Here is a 10678-nt window from a genome sequence, read left to right on the forward strand (position 1 = left end):
ATGTTTTGTGACTGGATTGAAATAAGTACAGACTCTCCTTAAACAATACTTGAGAGTTTTTTTTGTCCATAGATACTAAGGAATCCTTTCTTGTCCAGAAGTGTTGCTGTCATCTGGGTGGGACAGGACCTTGTTTTCTGTCTCATGGGGGAATCTCATGGTTCTCTTAGATCAGGGAAGTCCTACATGGAGATTTGCATGGAGATTTGATTGTCTATACCTCTCTTTATTTGTCCTCAAGAGAGGAAGGACAGGGGCACCTGGGTGGCTCAATCTTTAAGCGTCTGCTTTTGGCTCAGGTCATGATCCCAGGGTCCTGGGATCGAGCCCCCGATCGGGCTCCCTTCTCCCCGGGAAGCCTGCTTCTCCCTCTCCCACTCGGCCTGCTTATGTTCCCTCTCTCACTGTATCTCTCTCTGTCAAATAAATAAAATCTTTCAAAAAAAGAGAGAGAGGAAGGACAATAGATCCTTATTTCTGCTTGGGTGGAGAGGAAGCCGACCCTACTCCCTTCCTACACCTGTCTGCCCTATAGTTATGAACTCTGAAGGTTTCATTTCTTTTCTTTTTTCTTTCTCCTTCTTTTTTTTTCCCCTGAGGGGCCAGGAAACATATCAAAAGACTATCATTCTAGGAGATGAGAAATGGTAACTGTTTCTCACTAATCCTGTCCTTTAAAACATTCACAAGGTAGGAAGAAACACTAGCAACTCACAGTTTCCGCCTTCAGAGAATGTTTCACCTGAATGTTCTTTTGCCCCTGACTCTTTCTCTCTCTTCAATCACGCTAGTCTCTGTTCAGCCCATTTTTTCAAGTGCCCACCATCTCTAAACTCAGTGTTTCCCCAGAAAAAAGAAGTCCCAGCAACTAGGCATGGGGTTCTTTTTAACATCTGGTAAGCTACAACAGTCTTATGCTTCATCTGGTTGTGGACAAAAATGTTCTATTGTCTCTGAAGTGGACTAATCGGTTATGGCCCATGACTGGGAGTTTTGCCAATTCTTATTTCATTTCCTCACTGGTGAGGGCTGCTGTTGGTTTCTTCCCAAATTATCTAAGAACAATTATACCAGACAAGAGTGAATGTCTCTCTAAGACAAAACAGTCTAATCTCGTGTAAGGAGACCCATTCCATTTGTGAACATGACTTGTTCCTACACTAGAAAATGCATAATCTAATGTAATTGAGTGAGGAATGTGGCTCCTTCTTAAGTCTGTTTAAATTTCTGGAGGTAATTATGTTATCTGTAAGTAGGTTTGCTAAACCATCTGAGAAAAAAATGGCACCAGCCCCAAATACACAATTTCAACCAGAAAGCGATGGTGGTGCGAGGGTGTGTGTGTGTGTGTGTGTGTGTGTGTGTGTGTGTGTGTGTGTTGGGGGCTGGAGGTGCCTCAGTTCATCCTTAGCCCTACTTGGAATGCAACATTTGGGAAAAAGCATGGGAAAGAAGCATTCTCAGGCCGTCATGGATATTCTGGGCAGATTTACTGTAGTCCCTTCAAAGTAAATGAGCTTTGGTAGATGAACAGAATTTCTGTAAACCTGTGACCACCAATTTGCTTTTTGTGTAGTGTTGATGATACTGAGAATAAAAATCAATCACACAGCATGACTGCAGCACAGGGAAGTCATATACCTTTGTATATATATACACACACAAATATATGTATATGTGTATGTATGTATTTGTTTTAGAATAAATCGCTTTCTTAACACAGCCAAAATTGTTGATCTTTTTATTCACACCTTATTCCTGGTCACTGCTTTGAAGACTATCTGAAGATTTAGGGCTCTCTTGATTTGAAATAATGTTTACAACAGTCCATATCTTTCCAGGGTAACAAATGAACAAAAAAAAAAATTCCTAACAAAAATGATCTCTATGAGAAACTCAGCAAACCTGTCTCCCAGATAGAGTAACCACCCAGGAGCAGATAAAAAGAATACAGAGAGAAAAAGTACTGTCTAGATGTGAGATATTTTTTCTAAATGTGCTAATTTATAGCTTGATCTATCGTTTGTATCATTCTTCATTTTCCTCTCTGTATTCTCATCTTTTATATAATTATAAAATCACCTTTATAATCTCCATTTTCCAAATCTTATTGCTCAGTCAACACCCCCCTGCCCCCTTCAACTCCATCTCTTCAGAGAAAATGTTCTTGGAGAAATAAAGGGCATAAAAATTCCAACCATTCCAAGTCTCTTCTCCATCTAAATCTGCCATTTAGGGAACTGTTATGTGGGACAGAAGACAAAAATTAATGATTTAGATTAGAGAGATAGTCATGTTTCTTAACTCTAGCAGGTTTTCCTTTTGATACATACTTTCTGGCTTTTTCAAAAAGTCTCATACTGGATAATCATATCCTAGATATTGAACTTGTCAGAGAAGAACAGGTCCAAAAGCATTTGCTTCCCACATTCCAGAATGCACAAGATGACTGACATTTAAAGTGGAGAGTTGTCCTGTTCAATGATGCTTTCCTAACATGAAGTGGTACCCATATTTGCTGAATGCTATTTAAAAAGCTCTGTCCCTAATATACATGTCCACTGAGAAAGTAGACAAATTAATAGAGGTCAACCATTCCTTAGTTTCCCCATTAAGATTCCTGTGTCTTATTTTTTCTGTTAAAATTTCCTGTTTTGTTACATTTCACCAAAGCCTCAAATATTTGAGAGAAAAAAAATTGGGTGAATAAACCCTCATAATATATTTGTAAATTTAGACACTGCCACATTATTCAGTTTTTACGGTTATGCACTTTCACCCAGTGTTTCTCAAAAGTATAAGACTGGAAATTTAAGGCAGTGATTCAAAACCTCTGCATGGAGATGCAAAACCTCTGCATAGAGATGCCTTACCATGGTTCCATTTTGTTAGCCTCCAGGCTATAAAAAATAGCAGATATATTTAAATTACATCATATACATTAAAATTAATTTTGCTTTGTGAGTTTTGTGATACTTGAAAATTACTGAATTTAAAGCAATAGGATTTAAACTTCCCTCCTTTATCATTTAAAAATAATCATTTTAATTCATAACATCTCCAATTTATAGCATATTTATAGAACAAGCATATGATTATTTTTAATAAGGAAGGAAATAAAGATAAAGTTAATGATAACATTTTGGTAGCTATTCTTTCCCAAAACTCTTTTTTAAAATTTTTATTTATTAAAGAATATTCAGGCAAATTCAAACTTTTAGACACACAAGATAATATTATACATACTGTTGCTTCTCTGTACATGTATTTATCTTTGTAAATGGTATTACAGTTTTTACCTTTTTTATATCCCCACTTTCTTTCTCTTCTAACTTTCTCTCTTCAGGCACTAAATTAACCAAGTAGTCAGTGTTATCAACTTAGAGTAATTGTTTTAGATCTCGCTTCATTCCAGTATAATCAAATATAAACCAGAATCACAAGCATACACACACACACACACAGACACACACACACACACAGTTACTGTTTGCTTTTTAGAAGTGATAACAAATTTTCATATTGACTTCTCTGGTTTTTGCTCTTTTCACTTGAAAATGCATTATGGAAAGTCTTTGTTAACGAGTGCTGCTCTCATTCTTTTTGTGGTTGTATAATAAATATGTGATGTATATACATCACAACTATTTTATGCAGAGAAAGGCCATTTACATTGTTTCCAGTTTTTTAATTACAAATAATGCTGCATTAAGCATTTGTGTACATATAGTCTTAACATGCAAGGCTTTGTTATAGATCCCCTAAGTGAAGATGTTAAATCAAAGCATATATGTATTTTAAATTTTATTAGACATTGCCTAACTGCATCTCAAGATAGCTGGTATGATGCACATTCTTCAGAAAAGAGAATCAATTTTCAGGCCTCCTTAGCAGTAAGTGATATTTTTCTATTTAATGTTGCTAACTTAATGGGTAAAAATGATAACTAGAATTACCCTTGAATATCGTTTCAAAAATGTAATAGAAATCAGAATGGTTTTATTTTTTGAATTTTTATTTATATCATTTGTTCACTTTCCTATGGAATTCTGGCTTTTTTATTATTATTGGTAACATTATTCCCTAGTTTAATATAAAGCATTTTGAGTAAATATTTTACTCTAGGATCTCATATATCCCAGGAGATAAAATTGATACATTCAATGAGAGCTTATCCTAGGCAATTAAATTATCATAGTTTTCCAGAAAATTCTTCATATTTTTTTGGAAACTGAAGTATAACAGGGAACAAATGGAAAAAGTTATCGACCTCACATTATTGGTAGTGTACCATGAATGAAGATGTGAAAATCATGGCTTCCAAAGTTATGGAAATAAATTAAGATTATCCAAATTAAGACCCTAGGACCAGAGTAAGGGATAAGAACTCTTCTAAATGGTTTGTCCTGTGTTCATAAATATGACAAGTTAAAAATTTTTTTCTCAAATCGCAAACCCTAGAAACATCTTTCATGATATTATTTAACAGGGAAGCCTTGATCTTATCTGCTATTCTCTTACAATCCTTTTTCTTCCCCAACTCCCTCCAAAGCCTAGAGTTCAAGCTTGTTGCTTGACTGAATTCTTGGAGATAAAATGTATCCTAGGACACTAAAGAGGAAAAGCAGATCAGTGGCCTCTGACCTTAACACCGCTCACAACTCCATATGCAGTTGGGAAAATCTGACCCTTTAAACATTGCCCATGTTGTACTTGGTAGAACTTGTATAAAGATAGTTTGGGAGACTGTTTTATAGCTGAGATGTGAGACAACATTACAAGCCAGAAATTACTTTTGATTCCCAGAAATAAATTATGCAACAATCCCTAAAGCTAGTGTCTTCTGAGATTATAGTTCAGCGGCATGAGGCTGATATAAAGACCTCTGACATCTATAATCATTCCGTGACACTTACACATTTCTGAAGATATGTGCTCTTAAAAAATGTAACAGTTATTCAGCCCATTTTCCAATTCATGGTCCCTGATTTGTGACTGGTTGGGACAGTGTACATTTTCGGAAAGAAATCCTCTTTGAATCAATTTGGGAAAAAGAAAAAGAAAAAGAAAAGCATCCTATTTATGAAGACAGTGTGACTTTTTTCTAGCATCTCTACTATTTCAGGGCTCCTATGATCGCTACGGTTTCCACTTTTGACAAATATTCTATTTTTTTGTAGGAACTTTGTCTCTTTATTGAATGAATAAATGAACAAGTATTTATTTTAAATAAGTAGTAAAAAAATACTAAACAAATATTAAATATGAATTTTGTACCTTAAATATGAATATTAAATATTTATTGAATCAATACAGAAGCAAAAGTTCTCATCATGAGCTAAGAGGTATAAGCCAAATTCATTTCTTAGGTACCAGGTATCAGAAACCAAATCACATAGAAGGGAAGGCTGGAAGATAAGAGCTGTACGCACGCATTACAATCTCGCTGAAACCGAGGGAGAAATCGCTCCAGCATTTTGGCCCAAGTTTGCTATTGTGAATTTCCATAGTTCGTTATGCCTCTCTTCGCTGAGTATCACTGGAAATGCATGATCCTTTACGTCTCTGTATTTCTTTTCTTAACTATTTAATTTTAGATATTACATCAGCTATGTTTTAGGGTGTCCTCTTCATTTATTTGTCTTCATTTATTTATTTCCCTCGAAATGTGTACCGGCTTTTTCAACTGGATATCCCAGATTCTATATTCTTATAAGACTTTAAGACTTTTAAGAGTTAAAGACTGTTTTAAAATGCCTGACTAATATTATCCAACGAATATTTTAAAATGTCCAGCTAATATTTTTTATTGCCGATGATGTATTAGGTACTGAGGACGTGGAACTATTTACTAAGATAAAAGGAGTTTTATTTACATTATTAATCAGACCTTAAATTGTCCCTTTGTGTATTGTGCATTTAAAATTTTTTATACTGAAAACACTTTTAAAAGTTTTATATAGGACTTATTAAAAATATCATAGATCACAGCATAGTTCACTAAGCCCATTGTAAAAATAATGGCACAGTTTGCTGCCTTTCCTTCTTAAAAAGTCAATCAAGAGTAGGTTAATACTAAAGAAAGAAAAGAAATGATACTTCTGTGATGCTATTTTCAAAATTTAACACATTTAATAATACAGTATTTGAAATATGTCATGGAATGCAGTTTTTAGGGAATTTTAGGGATAGTTTTTTCTAGGTTTAGTTATCTTAGCCATTTTTGGAAAGCTAAAAAGTCCGTGTAAACACATATCTATTGATTATAATTCCTACATCTTAATCTTTCTTATTCACTGGGTCCTTGAGGACAAAAGCTACCTATTTCAAACAATTTCTGAGCAGATATTATTGCACTAGGTTTGACAACTTTTAGCTCAGTATGTTTCGCAAAGGCATAGAAACAACTAAAGAAAGTCCCAAGTGGCCAAGGCAGAGGTGATTGGACCTTGTCCACTAAATTTTCCATTCCTTAAGATATTTATTAAGCCCGATTCATGAAGTGAACTTTCTGATTTAGAGAAGCAAAATTAAATCAAACAGGTTATACTTAGACCTATGGCTTTCAGAAAGGCAAGAGAAGCATTCTATATGGTAACTACCATCCTACACAATAAAATATGCCCTTCTTTGTTCACTTTTATAAATTTATATTTTTATATAGATTTAAAATCTGAGATTCAAAATGACTTTAAGAAGGTATAAAGGCAAATATTTATGTTTTAAATTTTCCTCTGTAGGACTTTTGAAAACACACAGCATGAGTTAACTTCAGACTAAATACTTTATAAAAAATTATCTTGATAAAGAAGAAAAATTGTTTCCTTACAAAATAATATGGCTACTCATACTATACTTCAATCATATGTAATTATATTAATTTGAAAGCTGCAGGTGTCTATTTTTCTATATAATTTTGTTTATAGATTTCAGAATTATTTGCTCAAGAAAATGCTAAAGAGAAATGGTAAACTCTTTGAAATACATATACTTTGAGAAACTTGTTAAAATGTGCTCAAAATGCATTAAATTAGAAAATGTTTCCACAGAGAGCTAACAATGAATGGACGAGTAAAGGTAAACAGCTTAAACATTTTTCTTCTAAATTGGCATGATGATGTAAAGAAAAATCTCATTATTTCCAGAAAATACTCTTCATAGTGTAGTCTATTTTTATTTTATTTTTTTTAAGATGTTATTTGTTTATTTGAGAGAGAGACAGCGAGAGAGGGAACACAAGCAGGGCGGAGTGGGAGAGGAAGAAGCAGGCTTCCCGCGGAGCAGGGAGCCCGATGCGGGGCTCGATCTCAGGACCCTGGGATCATGACCTGAGCCAAATGCAGACGCTTAACGACTGAGGCACCCAGGCACCCCTAAAAGGGTAATTTTTTAAAATAGACTACACTGGGGTTCCTGGGTGGCACCCCTAAAAGGATAATTTTTAAAAATAGACTACACTGGGGTTCCTGGGTGGCACCCCTAAAAGAATAATTTTTAAAAATAGACTACACTGGGGTTCCTGGGGGGCACCCCTAAAAGGATAATTTTTAAAAATAGACTACACTGGGGTTCCTGGGTGGCTCAGTTGTTAAGCGTCTGCATTTGGCTCAGGTCATGATCCCAGGGTCCTGAGATCGAGCCCCACATCGGGCTCCCTGCTCGGCGGGAAGCCTGCTTCTCTCTCTCCCACTCCGCCCTGCTTGTGTTCCCTCTCTCACTGTCTCTCTCTCTCTCTCAAATAAACAAATAACATCTTTAAAAAAATTGTCTTGTTATTTGAAGTCATAGAACATGCGATGGAGATTAAATTATTCTAAAATTCAGCAAGATATTTTAACATTTGTTTTTTAAAATGTGTGTTGTTAAGGACTTCTTGTTCTAAATCCATTTGCAACATAAAATCTGATTTCTGAGCTCCAAAGAAGAGAATGTTTACTACTGAGGCACTAAAAATAAGATTAAAAAAGAAGTAAACTCAAATTACCAAGTCTGGGTTCAAATCCTAGAAGAATGATGTAAACACACACACACACACACACACACACATGCACAGAGGCATGCACAGGAAGGAACAGGAAAGGGGTGGGGAGCAGAGGATGGTGTTTATTACCATATAAGAGGCAGCTGTTAGGATTTCTAAAAAATTTTTAAAATCATATAGTATAGAGAGAACTTAATCAACCTGGTCCTTCAACTGCTCTTGACATTTTTAACACTAACAAAAATTAGTACCAAGATACCCTATGCAGTTCAGCCTTTGTCCTGGACTCTTTCCATAGTAAGTACAAAATATTCAGGAAGTAAATCAGTAAACTTTGACCATATCTATGAGGTCAAATGAATGTAGCATCCTTAGTCAAGCCACGTTGCTCATCCTAACGCGAGTTGGCAGTACCTCAAAGGGGATCGGCTGTTGTCACCACCGCTAACTATGGCTGCAAAAATACCTTTGATGGCCAGTGACCTATTTAGGCTTTACCTTTGCCTTCTCTTTCATCTCCTTCTTTTTCCTCTTCTTTCTCTTTGTTCATTTTCCTTAAATAGGTTATAGATTCATGTGGTGAGAGCAATTCGAACGTTTCACAGGAGAAAAGATCTCACTGCTGACTCCCACTTCCGAGAAACAACTCTCCCCAGTTCCTCTCTCTCCTTCTACAGCTCCCTTGTACCTACATGCATACCTACACGTGCACTTCCTGTGTTCTTTACTCCCTCATTCTAGCTATTCCTGCATATCGTTCTGTACTTCGTTTTGTTTTACTAATAACATATATGGGGGGAAAAAAACTGTCACCTTTCTAATGTTTTATAAAAATGGCATCATATGTATTTACCATGACATATTTAACTAGTTTCAGCATGATGGGTGGTTAGGCTGCTTTCTACATTGTACTATAATGAATACAGCTCCATGTTGGTGGGGGGGGCAGCATTAAAACATGCTCATATGCACGTATAAATACATCTGCAAATACATTTCAAGGTGCAGCATTTCTGGGCCAAATTCACACATGTTCTAACTTTTACAGTTGTTGCCACACTGCCCTCTATAGAGTTCTTAACTAATTTTTCACTCGGCCAACAAGCTGTGAAGAGTACCCTACCTCACGTTCTTCAAAGTATTATGAAAAATTTTGGCATTTGCTAATCTGACAAGTGAATAATTCTCTCTCATTTCAATTTTACTTTCATGTGACAACAATGAGATTGGTAACTTTTCATATTGTCTCATTTCACTTGCACCTTACTTTCTGCCTAACCTCATCAGGCAGTTTGAAATCTTGGTAATGATTTGACGCTATACCTCACCGGAGTTTTGTCTTCATGTGGATCATGGGATTTCCCCACCCAAATCTTCTAATTAATGGTCAGTGACTATAGTTAAATTCATGGACTACATCATTTGGATTGCTTTACAAAATTTCAAGGCCCGTTATCATTCTTTTCAACAATAATTTATACAAGATCAAACAATGCAAATATTTTCCAAATATTCTCTCATTTAAATAATCTCATACATTTTTACTCTTAAAGGCCTTTTAAAAACTTGGATATACCATGATTTATTTGCAAGTAATGAGTTATTCTAATCTTAACTCTTCGGGAGTGAACTACTGTAACGACACTTAAGGTATCCTGTGTGTCATTCTGAATTTTCTCAACGGTTTAAGCCAGAATCAGCCAGAAAACTGATCATCATCTTTAATTCCTCGTCATCATCCACCCCAACATCTTGTCCATGTTTCTTGTTTTGGTGACAACATGGAATATCTCAAATCCATCTGAACTGTCTTCAGCTTCAGGTTACACCGCAGGTCACGGCAATGCCTTCTCTCACCAGCATTGTGCATCTACTCCTAACTGGCTTCCTCACTGCCATTCATAGTCCCTAATTCATCCTCCACTAACAGCTGGGGTGATTGTTTCATAACTTAGTTCATGCCCAAATCCTTTCTATTGTTCTTAGGCTAAAATTAATATTTAGCTTAACCTATGAGGGTCTTAGCTTTCTAACTATAAAGTATCCTTTCTTCCCCCTTGCTCACTGTACATTCTAAACACAATGGCATTTTTTTTCTTATGTCTATAAAGCTCTTCCTCTTGAGACATTTTAACTGATTCTATTTTCAGCCCTGAACACTCAGCATCTCACTTTTTACTTTTGGCCCCAGTATATATGTTATTTCCTCCCAGAGGCATTCCCTGTCCTCCTGTCCCCATCTGACATTTGGAGTCCCTATCTTTTTCAGAATTGGTGGTTTGACTTGAAAAAAGTGTACATGGACTTGAGAAAAATGGAATTTTTTGAACAAAACTTCAAACCTCAAATCCCATTTGTTAGAATTTCTTTACATTCTTTCTATCTTTCATGTTTTAAATTCCTACTCTCTTAGGTCTACTTGTTTCTTTTGGTACAAATGGAATTCCAGTGCTTAGCTTTGAAAAGAGATGCTGATAAAAAGAATCTCAGAGAGATAAGAAGGGGAAAACTTTCCTTGTCCTCAACAGCTGACCAAAAAAAAAAAAAGAAGAAGAAGAAGAAGAAGAAGAAGAAGGAAGGAAGGAGGGAAAGAATGAAAGAAGGAAAGAAAGAAAGAAAAAAGAAAGAAAGAAGAAAGAAAGAAAGAAAGAAGAAAGAAAGAAAGAAAGAAAGAAAGAAAGAAAGAAAGAAAGAAAG

This window comes from Neomonachus schauinslandi, chromosome 2 (genome assembly GCF_002201575.2).
Source record: "Neomonachus schauinslandi chromosome 2, ASM220157v2, whole genome shotgun sequence".
Classification (NCBI taxonomy): domain Eukaryota; kingdom Metazoa; phylum Chordata; class Mammalia; order Carnivora; family Phocidae; genus Neomonachus; species Neomonachus schauinslandi.